A 22849-nucleotide genomic window follows, 5' to 3' on the forward strand; every position below is an offset into this window, starting at 1 on the left:
TGTAGTCCAAGGCAGCTCCTCCTTAGGGCTCAGGAAGAGGTTTTCCCCCCTGCTGTCTGCTACTCGATCCTTTTAACAACTCCCTCCTCTAAAGGGGTGGGGGGAAGGTGTGTCACTGAATAAATGCTCCTCTACACTTAAAGCAATACCTCCATAGAGAAAAATAAATGTCAGTGTTCCAGTCTAGATCTCTGAGATGTTCGATTTCTAGGTACATAATTTTTAGATGGAAAAGGATCTCATTATTCCAATCCATAGCCATCAGTCAAGATGATGTTGGTGGTGCAGCCTGCAGGTGGGGAAGTATGTGGCTACTAGTGCGGATGGCTAGACAATCCCCATGTTCAGAGGCAGGAGTCCTCTAAATACCAGTTGCAGGGGAGCAATGGCAGGAGAGAGGGCATGATTTCATCTCCTGATTGTAGGCTTCCCAGAGGTATATCAGGCTGACCACTGTGGGAAACAGGATAACCAGGGCAGTAATCCAGCAAGACTCTTCTCATTATTCAAACATTATTATTTTAATACACAAATAAAGTTTTGTTTATTTGTTGGTTGGTTCTACAAAATGTTGTCACACTTTCCCCTCACTTAAGAGGAATGCCCAAAGTTGCTAACAACAGGAAATTTAAAACAAGCAGCCATCAATAAGCCATAACAATATGATGAGACAGAAGATGTTTGAATGCTGCTTCATGTACAGGACTTCTAAACTTGGAAACAGAGGAAGGGACACAGAGAATGCCTCCCAGGGGCGTAGCAAGGTTGGAATGGGCCCAGAGACAAGATTTTAAAATGCCCCCCCCCACTCAAAGTCCAGGGCCTCCGCACACCCCAGGCCCCCAAGGATTTAAGTCTGATATTCCAAAATAAGTATGCTGCCTGCAAATACATTTCACTGAATACACACACGCACACGTCACAATATATAGTGATATACATTGAGTACTATACATTTGTTTTACTTTTAATGCCTAGAACACACTAGAAAGATGAATGATTAAAATGGGCCCCTTGCTGCAGATTAGCAAAGGAGACTTTCAACCATGCAGGGTGAGCCTGTGTTTGTTTTCTCAGAATTCTGAACAAATTCAGTCAAGTTCGATTCCAGGAGGTTTTTCACAGGAGGCTTTTAAAGCCCTTTAACACACATCTCCTCTGGAATAGAGGTGCTGCATTCACATGTTGGCCAGATTTACCCTGAAGTCCCTGCAAGTTATTGGGGAGCAGTTCACACACAAGAAAAATAAAATAAAATAAGAGCACAAGACATGCTTCACAGTTCTCACTCAGACCTTCTGGGTTGCAAAACAACTTGAACATAAGTGCATTTATAAATGAATGAATGAATGAATAAAATAAATATAATACTGTTTCTTCCAGAAGTTTTTGTAATTTTCTGCCATGAAACAAGCCACTTATAGGACTTTTTAGATAGTTTTTTTTAAGCCAGCAAATTTTCCAAGCTGTTTAAAAATAAATATTCAGAGACTTCTCAGTCCCTCCCCCCCATATCAAAGCCCTATGGCAAGCAGATGCCTATATATTGGGGCGGGGAAGGTAACCACAAAAAGGAGTTCACACTCTACCTGGCAGCAAGGGGTCTTCTGCTGCAGAGACCAATGGTGGCCACTCTGGCTGCCTCCTCCTTCCTGGCTGGCTTGGGCCCTACTGGAATTCAGGCTTCACAGAGGCCTACAGGAGGCCTCCGTGGAAGCCCCGCCCACCCACAGATCAGCTGAGAGGCGGGAGAAAAGGAGCTCTTTGCAGCTTGTCTGCTGCTTGATTGCCGGCCAGGAGAGACGGCGAACAGGGCAAGTGGCTGAGGGGCCTTGGGGCTGGGCAGGGGGCAATGGGGAGTCAACGTGAGGTGCTTCTGGGGGGCCCCTCCAGGCAGTGGGGCCCCCAGACAACTGTCTCCCCTTGCCCGATCGTTGTTACGCGCCTGATGCCTCCTTATATTCCATTTCAGGATAATGCCTCTTTATATGATACTAGTATTTTTAAGCCCGTTATGATAACGGGCGCTAGCTTTCTATCCCGTCTTTTCTGTCTCTCTCTCTCTTTCTGTCTCTTCCCCCCACCCTTGTCCCCTCTCTCTTTTTGTTTTTTGTTTTGTTGTTGTTCTCTGTTTTTGTTCTTCCTTATTTTGCTTTTACTTTTTTTTGGGGGGGGTGGATGAATAACGGCCAAAATGGCCCATGAGAAGGTGGCCGCCCCCGCCTATCGCCCTCCCGCGCACCCAGCTGCCGGAGCCCACCTTACCCGCTCCAGCCCGAAGGAGAAGAGAGGAACTCGGAAACAGAGCTATTCTCTGTGTTAAGCTGCTGCCTATACTGTCGCAATGGACGCAATAGGCGTCCTTTGCGTCCATAGCGGCAGTTTGAGCAGTGACTTAGCACAGAGAGGAGCTCTGCTCGTGAGCTCCTCTCTTTTCCCTCGGGCTGGAGCGGGTAAGTTGGTCTTCAACAGCTGGTAGGGCGATAGGCGGGGGCGGCAACCTTCTCATGGGCCATTTTGGCCCTTAATCTTTTTTGGGGGGGGAGCAGGGAAGGTGATTTTGGGCAGCTGGGAGGGCGGGTGAGCAGGCGGCGGTGGCGGCTGTGAGCGGGCGGGAGCCTCGTTGGCGGATTCGCTGCCACCTCGCCCAGCTTCATTTTGGGCAGCTGGGAGGGCGGGTGAGCAGGCGGCGGCGACAGCTGTGAGCGGGCGGGGGCCTCGTTGGCGGCTTCGCCGCCACCTCGCCCAGCTTCCCTGTCCCCCGTCTCGGTCTTCCCCCGCCGCCATTGCCCTCGCCTTTTTCAGGGCGGCCGCTTCTGGTTGCCTCGGCCTCCTCTCGCCGTGCCGCAGCTCATGGCCGAGGCGGCAGCTCCGCCGCTGCCTCGGCCACTTTCCCCCGCCGCCACACACCGGCTAATGGCCGCCCGTGGCTGTGGGACACTGGTGTCTGAGGTCCTGTGTCCCTTGGGCTGTTCTGGGCCTGCGCTTTGCACAGGCCCAGAACAGCCCAGGGAGGCAGGGACGCAGATCCCCAACATTCCAAAGCCACGGCCACTCACTTAGCCTTTTATTATATAGGATTGCCAAGAGCCTGCTGTTGCCTGGAGGTAGAGGTGCAGAGGTGAAGAGAGTCTTTGACGTTTCCCGGGGCATAAGATGTTTAAGGTACTATAGGTTTAAATGTTGAATTTTGCCTAGAATTGGAATAATATTGCTATGGAGAACCAGCATAATGTGCTCCTGTTGGTTTCCCCCCTCCAGAGACAGACCACCACATCCTAATTGAATTTCCTACATATTCTTCAAGGGTAGTCCCATGTAGACTGTGGGCCAATACAAACTCCGGCACATGCAATTTATGAAGAGGAATCACCAAGAGTGCGCCTGTTGGGAGGCCCTCTGAGGACATCCCGATGCCATCTCACCAGAGTCCTTTAAACAGGTGTTTGGAACAAATGTACAGGGGTCATTTGGATGTCCTGATGGGCATGTTCTTGGCACATCCCTTTCATAATTGCATGTGCCAGGGGATATATCATGCAAACTAGCCCTCTACTGCAATAATCAAATGTTTGGGTTACAATGATATCAACCAACCAATCTTTATTACAGTCAAAGACTAGCATGAAGTACAGGTCAAAGCAGATACAAGCATAAAAGCATAAAAGCCATAATACCAAAGAACATGGAGTATACAGCAGCAGGGCTACAATAATCTGATTATTATGAGGCTGTAAAAATGCGAAAGGCTGTAAGAACTATTAAATTTTTGAGGTTAGAAGTTGAGAGGGTTAAAAACTGATACTGAACTTTATGGAACTATAGGATTTTGAAACAATAAAAACTGTGGAGATTATAAAACTATTAGAGCTGTAAGAAACTGTAGTAAAAATATGGGAGTCTAACACTACATATCTGCCTGGGAGCATAACCTTTGTAGGTGGGCACCAAGCTACACGCAGCCTGTCATTGTCTGACAAATTTTAATCACTGTCATGCAGAACACCTAGACACATTGTATGTGACAGCAGGCCTAGGAGACCAGAGTGGTGTACTACATACTTGAGTTTCTCTTTTACAACAACCCTGTGAAGTAGGTTAGGCTGAGAGAGAAGTGACTGGCCCAGAGTCACCCAGCAAGTCTCATGGCTGAATGGGGATTTGAACCCGGGTCTCCCCGGTCCTAGTCCAGCACTCTAACCACTACACCATGCTGGCTCTGTCTCTCACCGTACATTAGGTACGGTACAGGGGAAGCCAGGTATCTAAAAGCTTCGCTGATGAGAAAGTTCAAGGCCCTGGCTAGGTCAGATTTATTTATTTATTATTATTTATTTATCATATTTTATACGATATGTACATCTCTAGGTGGTGTACAAAATTTAAAATATTTAAAAGTCAACACAAATTAAAATACACAATAAAATCAATAGCATAACACAGTTATTAAAACAAATTATTAAAATTATTAACATTAAAATTGGTGCTCAGTGTCCATAATACACCTTTTTTAATGAGCGCTTTGACTTGGCTGAAGCCCATGCTAACTAGAGAAAGACGGGAAAGGCCCAAATATGATATTTTAATCTTGATTGTCAATTTCCATTTGTTGGATTCATCCTGCAAGGTTAGTGGGGCAAGGCCTAGGGGGCAGTACTTTAGCCTGAGCCAATAGATGAGTGTGGCCATCCACACTGGCCTCCTCTCTCATCAGGTCTATTGCCAGACGCAGGGAGGCATTGGAAACACATCTCAGGTCTTGGAGATCTGCTCTTAAGAATTTTGATTGTATGCACTCCAGAGGGGTGAAGCTGGGAAACCAGCCCAGCTGGGCACCATAAAGAAGCTGTGCCAGTGGCTTAGCTTCAAACAGCTTGAGGACTGCAGGAATGTAGTATTCCCCTCCTGTTTGATGAAATCTGAGGATGGAAGATGAGCTTCTCTATGTGCTATGAGCAATGTGAATCCTGTGGGCTCTTCTGGAGCCAGTAGAGTGAAGGACAACCCTCAGATATTTAAAACACACCACCTGCTTGATCAAGTGTCCATCGAAGCGCCAAGGGTAAGTCATCGGTCTTTTAGTGAAGGCCATAATTTTAGTTTTTTGGCAGTTAATTTCCGGCAGATCTTCCTTTCAGTACTTCGTTAGGGCTGCCAGGGCTCTTCAGGGGCCTATGGGAGACCTTGAGAGGATCACTGCATCATCTGTGTAGAGGAGGGAGGAGGTGTGTCTCCCTGCAAGCTTGGGTGTGTGTGTGAAAGTCAGCATTGTGAATTTGGGCTACCATGGTGTTGATATAAAAGTTGAACAAGAACGGTGTGTGTGTGTGTGTGTGTTTACAATGATATTTATTTATTTATTTCTACATTTTATTATTATTCTTTCTTGTTTGCACAGTCAAATAGGTGTTATTGACTGGTTTGTTTTATCCAGACATTGAGTCCTTCCCTTGGACCTGGGATGCCAGAATTTTGTTGTTGTTGTTATTATTTATTTATTTATTTGATTTATATACCGCCCCTCCAAAAATGGCTCAGGGCAGTTAACAACAAATAAAAACAATTAAAATCAATTAACAGTTAAAATCAAAACTAAATCAATTAAACAATTACAATCATTTAAACATAAAAAACTTTTAACATTAAAATCATTTAAAACCAGCATTAAAATTTTAAAACCATAAATCTAATTAAAAGCCTGGGTGAATAAATGTGTCTTCAGTGCCTTTTAAAAAGTTGCCAGAGATGGGGAGGCTCTTATTTCAACAGGGAGCACATTCCAAAGTCCAGGGGCTGCAATGGAGAATGTTCACTCCTGAATAGCTCAAGCTCTTACTCACAGGAGCCCAGACCAACAACCCTTTGAGCCAGGTTAGGCTGATAGATATGTGACTGGCCCAGAGTCACCCTGGGAGTTTCATGGCTGAAGGGGGATTTGAACATGGGTCTCCTCAGCCCTAGTCCAACACTCTAACCATTATACCAGGCTGGCTCCGTGCTGAGATGAACTTAGGTGATTTCTCAGGGAGACCCATGTCTCCATAAGGGGCACCTTGACCTTTTGAGGAACAACACTTCAGAAATGTGAAAAGCCTTGGGGCAGAATACATCAAAGGAAATAACTCCACCAGTTCTTCAGTAGTTGAAAGTTTCTGTCCAGAATAGAGAATGTATTCACAGAGCAGTGGATATCTGGCATTGTTCCAAGGACTTTGGCTATAGGACAGTTAATGCAACTGAGACCGAGCAGAGGGTGGGGGTAGCTTCCGGAAATAGACATGAATGAAAAATATTTTTAATGTGCACTTTAGCTATTGGTTTGACCCTAGGGAACATTTCCCGCTTGTTCTTCTTGGTGTGAACTAAGGCCCACAAAAAAGCATCCAATTGGCCTTTCTGCAGACATGATCTGCCACATGTCTACACCCCTCTGATGTGCAAATGTAAAAAAAAAAAATAGAATATTACCTTTCCACAATATATTAGGACTGACCAAAACAATAGACAATGAATATAGGTTTCATTTGCCCTGAGTATCCCCTGATTGGCTAGGATCACCCCTGTGGCTCATTCAGAAGGAATTTCCCTCACTCTACATTGCCTTTGTGATATCAGAACATAGCCAAGCTGACTGGCTACATTGTACTGTTACATCATCACATTCAATACATGATCCCTGACTGGCTTGGAAGAAGCCCTAAGAAGAAACTCTAGATCAGGGATTCTCAACGTTGGGTCCCCAGATGTTATTGGACTTCAACTCCCATAATTCCCAGCCAAAGGCCACTGGGGCAGGGGATGATGGGAGTTGAAGTCCAATAACATCTGGAGACCCAATGTTGAGAACCCCTGCTCTAGATGAAGCCCTGTGTAGGAAAAAATGGTGACATAGCAGCAGCATATGGGGAAACAATGGCAGAAAATAAAAAGCGGTGAACATTTCCACAATTAAGAGGTTTTCTATAAATATTTCTATCCCGCTGGCAAAGCACAGCCTTTGACTTAAACAACAAAATGGGTGACCAATCAGTGCAACCCCACAATATTTAAAAGAAGATTTATGGGCCCCAAACCCTCTGCCACTTTGAAATATTATCCTTTGAAGTGTTTCCTTGCTGACTATATATATATATCCTTGTAATTGTTAGGGTGACTGCAGCAATCATTGGAATGCAAGGTCTTAAAAGCCTCATGTCTAATTACGGCTGCAAAGAGAGGAGAAGCTGAAGGATTAGGATACAGCCTCCGTCTATTTATGTTTGATGGCTACAATATATATTTTTGTTTGTCTGCAATTAAGCCAAACAAAGGTCTCCCCACAAGCGAAAGATGATACAACAAATTCTACACATCTAAGTTTTACTGCTGAATCAGAAAAACTAATTACAAAAGAAACTAGAGCTACACCATTGAGGTGTCTCTGTGTGTCACTCACTGCAGCAGTACCCAGTTTGGTTCAAATGAGTAAGACAATCCACAAATTAGCCTGCTTGCGCCTCAAATGTTCACATATCTGCCATTTTGGATTGGGGTAGATGGCATAATCATAAGCTACACCACTGAGGTGTCCCTATGTGTCCCTACAGCTGCAGCAAATATGGTTCAGACCAGTTAAGTGGTTCACAAGCTAGCCCACTTGCACCTCAAAAGTTTGCGCATCCACCATCTTTAATTGGTGTGGATGACATTATCACAAACGATACCATTGAGGTGTCCCTGTGTGTCACTCACTGCAACAGTACCCAATTTGGTTCAAATGAGTTAGGCAGTCCACAAATTAGCCCGCTTGCACCTCAGATGTTCAAGTGGGCATCATTTTGAATTGCAGTGGATGACATTGTCACACATGCCATTAGGGCATCCCTATGTGTCCCTACAGCTGTAGCAAATTTGGTTCAAATTGGCTAGGTGGTTCATAAGTTAGCCCACTTGTGCCTCAAAAGTTTTTGCATCCGCCATCTTGAATTGGTGTGGATGACATCATCACAAACTGCCATTGAGGTGTCCCTATGTATCACACACTGCAGCTGTACCTAATTTGGTTTAAATTGGTTAGACAGTACACAAATTAGCCTGCTTGCACCGCAGATGTTCACATGGCTGCCATTTTGAATTGGAGTGGATGACATCATCACACACCACACCATTTGGGCATCCCTATGTGTCCCTACAGCTGTACCTGATTTGGTTTAAATCAGTTAGGCAGTTCACAAGTTAGCCCACTTGCACCTCAAAAGTTTAAGCATCCACCATCTTGGATCAGGGTGTGTGTCATCATCATAAACTACACCATTGAGTTATCCCTATATGTCCCTACAACTGTACCTGATTTGGTTCATATTGGTCCAGGCATTGCAAAGTTGATGTGGGACACACACACACACACACACACACACACACACACACACACACACACACGGAATGCTGGGTGATCTCATAAGCCTACTGGAAAGTAGGCTAAAAATAAATAATAATGAAAATATATTGTGAAAATCTATAACCCAACAGTTTAAATGTCAGATTTCCAAGTGGAAAGCTGCATCTCAAATCTCTAGTGTTAACGTTTGTAACTGAAATGCCCAATCTGACTCAGATCTGAATATTCAGTTATTATTAATAACTGAATATGCAGTTCTGAGTAAATATTCAGTTGCAGGTTGTTGAGACCCTGAGGGTAGCAAAAAGGTACTGGATTGCAAGGGAATGAGACCCGCCTTTCAGAGGGGAGTTAAAGTAATGCCTGGGCCCAGCAGCTAAAATGTGAAAGTAAACCTCTGGAAACAAAACAAAACAAAACAAAACAGCCCCCTAAAGATTTAGTGATTAATTAGGTATGCTTCTAGATTACTAGTAAATTAGAACTAGTGGGGAAATTGCTCTGGGAATATTAATTTTGGAGTTACACATCTCTTAGCACAAGGTCAAGTGTACTGCAAGGGATAGGACAGAGTCCGATAGTTATGTTTCTGCCAGAAATCCACATAAGTCTATTTATGCATGTTTTGTGTGCCGCTCAAGACATTCACTATGGACAACTGAAGATCTCATTTGCCCACATTGTTGCTTCCTCTGGCAGTGCCCTGTGGCTTTTTGTTTGAGAGTTTGCGATGTCGTCACCTCGGAAGTGGTGTTGTGAGGGTACTGACAAAATCACATGTGTGGCCACAGCCAATAGAATTTAGCAGTGGTATGGGCAAATGAGGCCAAGGAAAATGAGGGTAAAGAAGGTACATGGTTCAAGCACTCCAGTGTAATGTATATACAACAAATGCTGTAAGTGGGATAATATTATTAAAGGTGGTGTATAAAGCAAACAATGGATGGATGGATGGATGGCACTTTTCAATTTGGCTGAGGCAAAATGCACTGTCCATTTACTGCCCCTTTCATAGGTGGTGAAATTGGAGGGGCATTAAAGTGATTCCCAGGTGGTGAATGATGCAGCTATTTTTTCCTCAGATGTCCTTTGGGAACAATGTTATGTGATCACATAATGCCATTCCCAGGGCATTTCTGAGGAAAATATTGCCACCAAAGCCCCCTGGGATTGATGTGTTGTAGTTTTGTTGATTAGAACTAGAAGTTGTCCCAGTGGGGATCCTACAGGCCTGCTCAACTTCGGCCCTCCTGCAGATGTTGGCCTACAACTCTCATAATCCCTGGCTATTGGACACTGTGGCTGGGGATTGTGGGAGTTGTAGTCCAAAAACAGCGGGCGGGGGGCCTAAGTTGAGCAGGCCTGCAAGCGTAGAATGTGTTTGGGGCGGGTGGGCGTGGGGTAGAGTCAGAAAGAAAAGGTAGGGAAATGAGAAGGAGAAAATGGAGTTGTTTTCAGAATAAAGTCTTCGTTAAACAAACATAAGGTAGCTTCATATTTACGAGGGAAGCAGCTATAAAGCATGGTGTTATCATGCAACTTTGTTCTCAGTGGGACTTCTGGGAGAAAAATGGCTGCTGCCAGCCATCCAGAGCAGTAGCCCTGCCACCATCAGTGGGCAGAATGCAATCCCCATATTGACACTGAGGAAGAAAGAGGAGCTGTGGGGGACAGATTTAGTGCCCCCCCCCCAACATTTCAGGCCAAAATTTCTCCCAGGATAATCTTTGTATCACTCTTCCGTTTCAATACCCTGAAAACTGAACATCACTGGTTTGGGCTCAGCCTTCAGCTTTTCTGAGGATTTCAAAAATATTATTGATTACCATTTTCTGAATGGAAGCTGTTTTAAGTCCTGTGGGAATATGTGAGAGATACATTTTAATACAATTAAAACAACAACAACCAGAACATCGAAACCCACCTTCTTTTGTAGTCAGTCTTTGTTTTCTGATGTGTCTTCCTAGATTTTTCCCCCTCTCCAATGGGTGCTGCTTTTGCATCCCATAATTCCAGAAGGGCTTCATCACTATTCCAACCCCCTATTAGAGCCTTCACAGACAAAGTGAGCATTTATCACTATACACCCCATGGTCTCATATCACTACTATGTAAAATGCTGAAGTAAAAAAGAAATGCCTGTTATTAATCCAGGAACCTTTGGGAAAACTGAATGGGCCATTGTTTCCTTTGCGGTACAAATCATCATGTTACTCAGAGAAACAGCACTTTGCATCATTTCTCCAGATCGATATGCTCTCAATTCATGAGCAGTGTTTCAAAATGTGAGGTAGACTCTCTGCTAAGACCCTTTTAGCACATGGCTCGAAAGCCCTGTGGTGACAATGAATGTTGTTTCCACACTTTTAACGTTCTTTTTGGCCAACAGAGAGTTGGCATACGGAGGGCCCTTTTATTTTACTTGGCTTGAGTATGAAAAAGAGGACTGATGGGGAAAGAGGCAGGGATAACATGGAGCTGAGTGAGGGGTAGGAGAAAGAAAGATTGGGGGCAGAGCCTCACACAGAGTCTAGCAACTGGAGGGTCAATGTGCTGTTGGTTTGTAGGAAGGGAATACTCATGGAATGAGATTTGTGGGGCAATGTTTGCCCTCTGTGGGCAAAAGGTGCTGCACTGGGACCAAGGAGGAAGCCCAGCTGCTGAACTTCACATCATAGGCAATCCTTGGCTTAAGACATCTGAGTTAAGATGAATGGCACCTTGTTTCAATTTCACATTTGCCATGGGAAGGGAGGCTCTGTAGATAGTTGTTGTTGGTGCATGGACCAGGGGAGGAGGAGGAGGGAGGAGGAGGAGGAGGAGAATGGTCATTGAGAATGGCAGTCCTAGTGACAACTGCCATAGACGCTGAGGCTACAGAGGGATTGGCTGACTCACCCACCCAAGATGCTTCCACTTGGGCTGCAGGCTTCCTCATCTAACTGTTGCCCAGAAAGAGGAGGAGATAGAGCTTCCCAGTTGCTTCCCTTCCTTCCATGGAAAAATGAGAAGGAGCCAAGAGTGAACTGGGAAAAAAGCAGGTCACAAAGGAGAGCATCTTCTGATTCTGCACCATCAGCTTCTCTGCTGCATATCTGTGACTGACTCACCACCAGCTTTGACAGCAGCCGGGGGGAAAAATAGGGTAACCATATCTGGCCTTGCTTCTCCTATTTATAGGGGAAATTTATTGAGGCTATTCCCACAATCTCCCAAGAGCGGGCTAAGGGAGTCCAGCCCGCTTTGGGGTGATTGTGTACTGCAACGGGAGCTGCGTGGCTCCCAGAAGCTTACCTCCATAAATACCCCTCCCCTTAAACGAGGTTAGTGGAGTGCATGCTCCGCTAACCCCATTTACCTAATCATGAGGCGCCATGGAGCAGCTTTGCACCACAGAGACTCATGAGGAGACCCCCGCTGGGAGGCTGAAACAAGCCTCCCAACTTGGGGGGTCTCTCCAAGATGTCCCGTGCACTCGTGTGGGGCATCCTGGGACTTCTGGGGGCCAGGCAGCCCCCAATCCCCACAGACCCAACTGGCTCCGTGACAGAGCCGGCAATCGTGTGGGCGGCCGATCCAGACACCCAGGGCTTCCTGCTTGCTCGTGTGCGGGGAGAGCGGGCCAAACCCGCTCTCCCCGCTTAACCCACCTCGGCTCTCCACACTACTCTTGTGGAGACCCTCATTATTTTCAAGCCCCTATTGATAACATTGTTTCCTATGAAAATAGGTTCTAAGTTATGATATTTTTACTTAAGCCACATTTTTCTGGAACCAATTGTGTTGTACGTCTGAGGACTTTTGTAATTAAAATGATGCAGACCAAATATTGCTCTAGTAGAACATGTCTATCCTATACAAATGTGCTATTGCTTTCCGTGCACATTTTCAGACTCACCTGAAAGGGCCTCACCTCTTTCAGAGGTGTTTCAAATTGTGTGTGCAAATGGGGGGGGGGGGATTCTGCAGCTGTGCTCCTCCTTCTCTAACACCCGTTCAGACTGAGGGAAATGCATCACACTGAATTGGCTTTATGACATCAGCACTTAGTTGGATCTGAGTCCACAGGGCACTCTAATGTCATCACACTTGCTATATGGTGCTTGATCAGTTTGATCACATAGCCACCAAGAAGCAGATGCTGTAACATAAAAATTGCACTAAGAGTAGCAACCAAGAGGGGCTGTGAACAGAATCGACATTAAACAACTGCACCAGGAGTGAGTAAGGGATGCTTGCGGGGGGGGGGCATTGTGGCTCACAAAATTATCTTTTGTGTGTGCAGAAAATGTTCAATTGTGAATAAATAGGCTGACATACAGAGTGAGGAATCACCGTTGCAGTAAGAGAGCAGCCTAACAGACCTTCCCTAATGTACTGCGCTTGCCAAGTGGGGAAGTGGCGATTTTTGAAGTTCTTTCCTCCCCCAAGAAGCCCTCAGTGAGATATCAGAATATATCCTCAAGGGCCATGCAACCCACAGGGACATATTTTTGGGTGGCACATATTTTTGGGTGGCGTTTTTCTTTAGGGAAAGACGGGTATAAAAAACTGCCGAGTCCCTGCTGCACTGGTGCAGTTAACTGGGAAATTCTGTCAGGCTGCTCTCTTGCTGCACTGGTGCACCCTTGCTCTTTATGTCAGCCATTTGGTGCAGTACTAAGCAAACATGTGCCTGATTTGTGGAAGAGTCTTTTATTTTTATTTTTAAAAAAACCCTTACTAAAAAAGATGCATGCTCTCCACAATGTGCCTTTGATTTTCAGATATTGCCCTCTAGCAAGAATCCAGTTGAGCAAAACACAGAGCAGATGCCAGCTGGAACAGAGTGTCCTGACGTCCCCTTTGCAAATGGAGAGGGGTTTTGGGTGGTGGCCGGAGGAGAAATCTCAAATAAACCACTCAATTGCAGGAAGTCAATAATTTTTATCCAATGAGGCATGATGAGGGGTCGGTGCCAACCTGCTACCATTCAAGCAGGTTAGGCATAGCTGAAGCAGGACAATGCAGCTCTTTTCTCCACCAGCAATCTTGATATGAAACGCAGCTCTGCCCGCAGGACTGATGCTGCCAGAGACATTTTTATTCTCCTGCCCAGCAGCGAGGAGAATGATGTCCTCAGTTCCTTGGCATCTGTTGGACTCTGGTTCAAAGTGATGATGTTTCAAGTGATGTTCGGGAGCTTAAAAAAAAGCGACCTTTTTTCCATCCTCAGTTTTGCTAGGGTAAATGTCAAGGGGGCCATGCCAGACTCAACTCCCCCCCCTCAAGACAGACGACATAGCCAAGATTTCATTATTAACATGGCTTAGGACATAGGAAGCTGCCTGAGTCAGACCATCTCGCTCAGTATTGTCCACACAGACTTGCAGTGGCTTCTCCAGGGTTGCAGGCAGGAGTCTCTCCCAGCCTTATCTTGGAGATGCGAGGGAACTTGGAACCTTCTGCATGCAGATGCTCTTCCCAGAATGGCCCTATCTCCTAAGGGGAACATCTCATAATGCTCACACATGTAGTCTGCCACTCAAATGCAAACCAGGGCAGACTCTGCTGAGCAAAGAGGAAAATTTATGCTTGCTACCTCAAGACCAGCTCTCCTCCTGGTTGTTGTAATTACGGAAACTATTTCCACCTTGCCTTTCAACAATAGACTCTCCCAGGAGGCAATGCATACCGGCAGAGGTGGTCATTTCATGAGGCAAGGCAAGGAACATAGGAAGCTGCCATATACTGAGTCAGACGTTTGATCTATCTAGCTCAGTATTGTCTTCACAGACTGAGGCGAGGTGGTTGCTTCAGGTGGCGGATTATTGAGTTGTCAGCAGGGTGGCAAGTGTGCATGGAACTGGCTGGCCCAGTTTGGTTCGGGTGCAAACTGCACCCAAATCTGACCGGGCCAGTTCGGTCCGGCACCCCCCGAACCCCCCCCTCAGTCCGGTCCAGTCCGGTCAAGGTGGGGGGTCGCAGATATATATTTATTTTTAAAATTAAAATTTTTATTTACCTCTTGCCCCTTCGAGGGGCTTCCTAAAGGCCGCAGGGTGTGTGTCTCCGCAAAGGTTCCCCCTCCCCTACCGGCCTCTTAAATCACTGCCATGGCCCGTTTTAATAATCCTCTGTATACTGGTGGCCATTCTGGAGGCCGCCGCACATGCTCAAATGGCCTCTGCGAGGCCTGGCATGGCAAAGGACCTCGCCGGGACCTTTTGTGCATGCACAGTGGCCATTTTTCCCAGTGGTCATTTTTTAAATGGCCGCCGGGAACAAAATGGCCGCTGTGTGTGTGCAAATGGTCCCTCCGAGGCCCTAGGCCATGCCAGGCCTCGCAGAGGCCATTTGAGCATGTGTGGCCACCTCCAGAATGGCCACCGCTCCAGTATATGGAGGTCCGAACGGGCCGCAAAGGATTATTAAATCGAGCCGGGGCGGTGATTTAAGAGGCTGGCGGGGAGGGGGAACCTTTGTGGACCCCCCATGGCCTTTAGGAAGCCCCCTGAAGGGGCAACAGGTAAATAATATTTTTTTAAAAATTTTTTTTAAAGGATTTGTGAACTGGGGCGGGGGGTTTGGTTCGGGCCGGCTGGACCGCTGTGTGTGGGGGTGTTGGTTCTAACCCAAACCCCCCGAACCAGTTCGCACATCTCTAGTGGCAAGATGCCCCCCCGCCCATTGCAGCAGCTTTTTAGGACCCACACTCTTTGCAAAGCTTGCATGAAGCATGAGGCAAAAAGAGGAGGCTGCTGGCAACTTGCCCTCCTCCCTGCTCCCGATGCCACTTTCAAAGCTCGCATGTGAGCATGGGTCAAGGCAGCATTTGGCACCTTGCATGAGGTGCTGCAATACCTTGGACCATCCTGGCAAGCTGAACACTGAAATAGGGGCCACAAGATTGCCTCTTCAAAGCAGAACTGCTGTGTATGAACTAACTGCATACAAACGATGCCTTGCAGCTTCAGCATATGGGGAGGTGAAGGGGAAGGGAGATTTTTGCTTTTGCCCCTCCCTAAAAACACCTTTTTGCATCCAGAAATATGTCTGGGAGGGCTGCGCAGCCTGTCTCTGCCTGAGACAAAACAGGCGGCTCAGAATCTGACCAGATGCCTTTGACTGAATGGAGGTCTTATTTTGTGTCCTTCATAGATTGGCGAAAAATTGACCATGCAGAAAACGGGGAGTGCTCTTGTTACAGATGGAATAAAGATCTGTCCTGCCTGGTGCTAACTTTGGCCTAGCGCTAGTAGTTCTCAGGTTCCAATTAAATGATGAAATTAAATGCCAAGCAGGTACTTGCATGTGTGTTTTATTTAAAAAGAAAAAAAAGTTAAATAGCAGCCAGATCAAGCCCTCTGCAAACTGGGTCTGCGGCAGGTGAGACTGGCAATCCTAACACCCCCATCAGCTGCTATTTGCCAAGGAAAAAAAGACTTAGGGACATAGACTATAGGAACATAGGAAGGTGCCTTATACCGAGTCAGATTATTGGTCCATCTAGCTCAGTATTGCCTACACCGGCTGGCAGCAATTTCTCCAAGCTTGCAGGCAGGAGTCTCTCACAGTCCTGTCTTGGAGATGCCAGGGAGGGAACTTGGAACCTTCTGCATGCAAGCATGACGACGCTCTTCCCAGAACGGCCCCATCCCCTGCGGGGAATATCTCACAATGCTCACACATGTAGTCTCCCATTCAAATGCAAACCAGGGTGGATCCTGTTTAGCAAATGGGACATTTCATGGTTCTACCACAAGACCAGTTTTCATTGGCACCAATGAAAACTAGTTGTGGGTTTTTTGGCAAATAGCAGCTGCTGGAGATTATATCCAAAAGAGGAATGCGGTGGTGGTGGTGGTGGTGATGGTGGGGAGAGTTAAATTTCCCCCGACAGATCATTCTGGAGAGAATGTATCTATGTGGTCACTAAGAGTCAACACTTAATCCACACTTAAGTCAAGTGTAAGAGTCGACACTCACTCACTCAATCAATCCAACTGCTATTTAACATTAAAAAATGCTCTTGCAAACCCTATACTTAAAGTAACATTGCGGTTGACCCTCACTCGGGTAGTAAACTTGTGTCATAGGTTGCATGCCTGCCTTATACCTAAGAACATAAGAACAGCCCTGCTGGCTCAGGCCCAAGGCCCATCTAGTCCAGCATCCTGTTTCACACAGTGGTCCACCAGATGGAAGCCACAGGCAGGAGTTGAGGGCGTGCCCTCCTTCCTGCTGTTACTACCCTGCAACTGGTACTCAGGGGCATCCTGTCTTTGAGGCTGGAGGTGGCCTATAGCCCAGAGGTGTATCTAGGGCCTATCTAGCGCCTAGGGCAAGCACTGAAATTGCGCCCCCTATCCAAACATCTGACACCCATCTTTCAGATAACTTTACCATAATATCAGCTCAAAAATACAGGTCAAGCTAGTTAATCTTTTAATATTTCAAAAACTATTTAGCAGTGGGCATAGCCAGACAAAAAAATGCTGGAAAACTACACATTTCAGTATGCTAGGGCTCATGAAATACCCAAATACTGTGTGGAGGTGTACTTTAAAAACTAAACAGAAGTGCCTGTCTAATTCTCTACTATGCATTGTAGCATTACTATTACATAAGTTTTAAAAATAAATGGAGAATTTGACTTTTCCCAGATACTCTGAAAATAATTAAAGGATATGCAGAGTACACTGTGTCACTGCTTGGAATATATTCTAGTATTTCAGAAAGACATTTAAAATGAGAGAAAGAGAGCAAGAAACTCCCAGTGGCCTTAATAATAAGGATTTCACACTGATTCAAAGACAAACTCACCATTAATAGCCATATTATTAAGCCATCACATTTAACTCACTTATCACAAGAAGCAAAGTAAGAGCAAATGAATACAATCCGAGCTCATAAGCTTCAGCTCAGTATTCACAAGCCCTGATTCTCTGTACATAGTGCCAAACTGAATATGTGTACAGTGACTTATATTATATTAAATTTTTAAAAAATTACCTGTAGCCCTTTCAGGGGGCTAAGTTCCTAAAGGCTGGGGGGGCGGTCTGCAAAGGTTCCCTCTCCCCCACCAGCCTCTTAATTCACTGCTGCAGCCTGTCCTGGGCTGATTTTTGCGCCTGTTTGGGCCTGCAAAGATCAGCGTGGTGGCCATTGTGGGGGCTGCCACACATGCTCAGATTGCCTCTCCAAGGCCTGGCAAGGGCTAGGGCCTCACAGGGACCATTTGAGCATGTGCAGTGACCATTTTTTAAAATATTTTTTTTAATGGCCACCAAAAACAAAATGGCCACCACACATGCTCAAATGGCCTCTGCGAGGCCTGGCATGGCCTAGGGCCTCACAGAGGCCACTTGAGCATGCATGGCGGCCATTTTGTTTTCAGTGGCCATTTAATTTTTTTTTTTAAAATTTTTAAAAATAGCGCCCCCCTTGAAGTGGTGCCCGGGCACGTGCCCTGTCTGCCCCACCCTAGATACGCCCCTGCTATAGCCCTCCGACTAGTAGCTGTTGACAGACCTCTCCCCCATGAAGTGATCCAAACCCCTTTTCGCCATCTAGGTTGTTGGCTGTCATCACATCTTGTGGCAGAGAATTCCACAAGTTGATTATATGTTGTGTGAAAAAGTACCTGCATTTGTTGGTCCTCTGCAGCTGGTATTCAGAGGCATCCTGCCTATGAGGCTGGAGGTGGCCTATCGTCCTCCGACTAAAAGACCCTCATTCAGTCCAGCTCAGTATTATCTGCATTGGCCTGCTACAGCTTTCCAGGGTAGCAGATGGATCTTTCCCAGCCCTACTTGGAGAGGCTAAGGCTTGATCCAGGGACCTGCTCCTTGCCAAGCAGATGCTCTGCCACTGAGCTACAGTCCTTCCTTGGTGTCACTGCAAATAAGGGTCCATAATGACTGAAATATACTTCCATACGAAAACACAATGCCAAAATTCAATACCAATACATTAAAAATAAATAAATCCCTGAACATAGAAAACTAGCACATCAGAGAACAGGATTCTAACATTACGTACGCAGTTTTCTTTGTGGTGGTATTTGGTTTTTTAAAAAAATTAAAAATACCACATTCACCTGAATCTAAGATGAGTTGGGTTTTTTTTTAAAAAGTTCCTTGATGTTAGAAATTAGGTGGGAGGAGAGTCATCTTAAATCCAGAGTCCTCTTCAGTTTGGGTCAATTCAGGTATAACCTGTATTTAACTTGTATTTTAAAAGGGGGTCATCTTAAGTTCAGAGTCATCTATTTGGGTGAATACAGTATATGGAGACATTAAGTCAGGTGAGTAACCCCTGCCAGCAGTATTAATTGATATAGGAACATAGGAAGCTGCCATATACTGAGTCAGACTATTGGCCCATCTAGCTCAGTATTCTCTACATAGACTGGCAGAACCTTCTCCAAGGTTGCAGGCAGGAGTCTTTTCCACCCTATCTGGAGATTCCAGAGAGGGAACTTGAAACCTTCTGCATGCAAGCATGAAGAAAACAGCCCCATCCCAAAATGGCTCCATCCCCTAAGGGGAATATCTTACAGTGCTCACATGTAGTTCCCATTCAAATGGAAACCAGGGGCAACCCTGTTTAGCAGAGGGGACAATTCATGCTTGCTACCACAAGGCAAGTACAATGGATTAGGCCTGAGTCATCTCTGGATTTTTCAAACGTATTATTTATTTATTCACTCTTTAAAACTCCCCCCGCCCTCTAGGCCATCTTGCTCCATCTGGGGTATCTAATGCAGTGTTTTTAATTGCAATCACAGAACACAATCTAAACAATTGTGATTTATTGTTTTATTTTAATTGGTTCCTGCTACATGGAGATAAACTCAACTGAGGCCTCACTCTTCATATGATTATTGCTTTTCCTTCACTTCCGAACAATCCAATTTTTTTCTTTTCAAAATTGCACATCTAATTAAAGGACAAGTTGCTTGGCAGATAGTCTTTTAAATGCATAACTGATTATCTCCTTCCTGTAATTGCTGGTTTGTCTATCTAAACTTTGATTGAGCTGGCAGCCAATGGAATATTATTCTTTAATTAGTCATTTTCATCTGTACCACTTGGGAACAGAAGATGTTTCTCCCCTAATGTGCTTTTCTCCCATTCAGTAGCACGCTCTTTCTATCACACACAATTCATGTTTATTTTATTAATTTCTCTCTGCATGTAGCCTGCCCTCCCCAAAGACTTGTAAAAGTGGGGGTAACAATATTAAACCCTTTTTAACCTTACGGACCAGGGTCTTTTCTGTGATGGCACTAAGGGTATAGCTATAATTAAGCGAAAAGGTTCAAAGAACATGGGCCCACAGCTCCTGAGGGCCCTCCAGATCCACCAATCCCTATTTTCTTCATTATCTCCCTCCCTCTGGGGAGCCGCCAGAAAGAGGGGTGTGCATGGGCCCCCTCTCCCCTAGCTACCCTCCTGAGTGGCACCTACACTGAGGAACTTGCATTGCTGCCCAGGGAAATCTGTCTGGCCATTTCCTTTAGTTCCTTCAACCAGGAAGTTAAAACGTTCTTATTCTAGAGAGCATTTTAGCAGGGGCGGAGCCACCACAGGGAGTACAGGTTCAAAGAACCTGAGCCGCACCCAATCAGGGGCCGTGAGTATGACCCCAGACATGCCCCCCGCATCTGACATCAGACACGGGGGTGTTATTTCGGTCCCAAAGAAGGCCATGCGGCCCCATTTGGAGCCAAAATCAGCCTGCACTGCGTTAGCATCACGGCCGGAGTGACTCTCCCTGCCTTAAAGTAGCACGTATGACTTGTCTCCTTAGCTAAGCAGGGTCTGCCCTGGTTGCATATGAATGGGAAACTGGATGTGTGAGCACTGCAAGATATTCCCCTCAGGGGATGGAGCTGCTCTGGGAAGAGCAGAAGGTTCCATGTTCCCTCCCTGGTGGCATCTCCAAGATAGGGCTGAGAGAGACTCCTGCCTGCAACCTTGGAGAAGCCGCTGCCAATCTGTGTAGACAATACTGAGCGAGATGGACCAATGGCCTGACTCAGTATATGGCAGCTTCCTGTGTTTCTGTGTTCCTATAATGACTCAATAATAATAGCACTTGTAACAATATATTGTATTAGAAGCACAGGATTCGAAAGGGCGTAATGAACCGATACATGGGTTCCCAACCTTTAGTACTCCAGATGTTGCTTTACTACAACTCCCATCATCCATCATCTCCAGCTACAATTTATTGTGGCTGCTGGGCTTGATGAGAATGGTAGTTCATCAAGAGCTCAAGTACTACAGGGAACCCCTGGTTCAGAAGATTTAGAGGAAGAGCAGGCAGTAGCTGTATTAGCTGCAGAAACATTCTCTATATATAAATAAAGAGAAAGAATTTGCGTAATCTCCAGTTATTTCTTTGAATCTGAAGCATGGTGCAAGAGGACTGCCTGAGTCAACAACAAGCCCAAACTGGCTTCTTTTAGGAGGCAGTTCCATGGTTGACGAGCCATAGCCAAGAACCACAGCTCTGGATCATGATCTATTCCAGGTCTATGAAATAGGGAGCAAGTCTTTGTCCATAGATCTCCATAGGCATGGGGTCAAATGGGAGGAAACTCTTCCTTTTGTGTGCAGATGCACGAGTCTGACTGAGGCCTGTCTGTCAACATTTCCACTTCTCCTTTGAGCTGGCCGTAGCTTTGATGTTACCTGCTGAGAAAAACACTCTGGCTTGCGAGTGGGACAAAATGGACCAATGACTCAACCGAGGTTGCTAAATTAAATTAACGAGGCTGGGCAAAGAATGAGGATGAGGTTTATATTGGCTGAATAGGAGCAGCGTTCAGATGGAGAGAGCAGGAGGAAAGAGGTGTTGGGTAATCTGCACGGTAGGGCTGAATATAGCTGTTAAGCTAGTGAAAAAGGGACTCTCAGAATGGAACGGCAGGGGTGCCCAGCTTTTCAGAGGCCATTCTAGCATGATTAGAAGTAGAAGGGGCTTCGTCTGAAGAACAAGGAGGCATTTAATCACCATAGAGCCTGAACTACCCTTCTCTGCTGTCAACAACAAATCGACTTCCTTGTATTTAGGCTCGGGCATAGCCAACACTAGCATGGAGGTTGACTGCTTCTAGAAGTAGCCCAAGACAAGTTGGTGCCAGTATTCCTGCTAACAGGGATTTCCAGATGTTGTTCACTACAACTCCCAGCATCCCCAGCTGCAATGGCCTTTGGCTAGGGATTGTGGGAGTTGTAGTCAACAGCATCTGGGGATCCCTGTTGAGGGAACACTGGTGGTGCCTGAAGGAGAACATCAAATGCTGCGCATGGGCTCCAACTGTCCCTATTTTGCAGCAACTGTATTCTGTTGAAGGGGTGTGCACGAACCGAAAAACATAGTTCGGTTTGAATTTGAGCCAAATTCGAACTGAACCGCTGGTCTGCGAACCAGTTCGCTAGAACGAGCAGGGTGGTTCGGTTCTGCAGACAAACCAGATCCCCCTTTACAAGCATCCCGAACCAGTTGAACCCTTTTTTAACGGGGGGGCTGGTCTGTTCCAAGCTTGAACTGGTCAAACGGGCCAGTTCGAATTGAATCAGGTTTGATTCAGATTGGTTCTGGACACCCCTACTCTGTTATCTACTTCCTGCAGGTGAATGAAAGTAGGGGTGCAAGTCCCCTCTAATAATTTGAGAAGTTTATCTCCATTTTACTGAACTCCAAACCTAATAACCCGTTCAATCCCCAAAACATATTCTTCCTCCCAAGTGTATTTCCTCACCCTGCCTGAAAATTTAAGTGAGGAGCTACTCCTCAGGCTCCCCCTGGGATGTCTAGCTGTGCTGCCTCTTCACGGAAGAGTGAAGTTTGCCTCTGTTTTAACACAGAAAAATCTGTGTCCCAGCCATGCCAGCCACTGGGAGCTGCAGGGAGGGACCATAGCTCAGTGACAATATAATATCTCTATTTCTGTTCTCTTCTCTCATACAGGTTTCCTTTCCCCAGAAAGATTTGTTGTCAGATGAGCACTGAGCAGAGACAAGGAAGTTCATAAATCATCTTTCCTTTATTGAAAATTCATTAAAGCATAGCACATTTGCAGATAGAGATCCAGCCACAAATCCCCACAGCTAGACTACGCCTGTACAATAACAAAGGGAAATGGGGCTTTTCCTTTACAGGTCCCTTGATGTGTTCCATTTGTTCCATTTCTCCCAGAAACATTTCCCCAGATTCAGTCCCTGTCAGTTCCACCTAAAGAGATCTCAGGGAGTAGGACCTAGAAACCTACCCAAGTCTAAGACTGCCCCCACTTGACAAGTCCTTGGAGAGGCATGACCAATCAGAGTAGACTCTACTGGGTAGGCTGACCAATGGTCTGACTCAGTAGGGCTGTCTTCATGATCGTAAACAGGGCCGGAGGAGCGCCCAGTCAGAGTAGGAGAGCTGTGCATGCTCCCGACTGGCACTCACATGTTTGCGGAGGAGGAGGAGAGA

The 22849-nt window shown here is 46.0% G+C and overlaps 2 long non-coding RNA genes across 2 annotated transcripts in view; both read left to right on the top strand.

The window, feature by feature from the left end:
- Positions 1 to 3077: 3077 nt before the first annotated feature.
- Positions 3078 to 22849, top strand: part of LOC128340463 (uncharacterized) — a 32073-nt gene continuing 12301 nt past the window's right edge. Inside the window, exon 1 of the long non-coding RNA XR_008313733.1 lies at positions 3078 to 3165. This is a non-coding gene — a long non-coding RNA (uncharacterized LOC128340463). The remainder of the gene's footprint in view (positions 3166 to 22849) is intronic.
- LOC128340464 (uncharacterized) lies at positions 9208 to 15656 on the top strand. Its single transcript, XR_008313734.1, has 3 exons — positions 9208 to 9273; positions 13144 to 13357; positions 15518 to 15656. It is a non-coding gene; the product is annotated as an uncharacterized LOC128340464 (long non-coding RNA).

The sequence above is a fragment of the Hemicordylus capensis genome, chromosome 1, assembly GCF_027244095.1.
Source record: "Hemicordylus capensis ecotype Gifberg chromosome 1, rHemCap1.1.pri, whole genome shotgun sequence".
Taxonomy (NCBI): Eukaryota; Metazoa; Chordata; class Lepidosauria; order Squamata; family Cordylidae; genus Hemicordylus; species Hemicordylus capensis.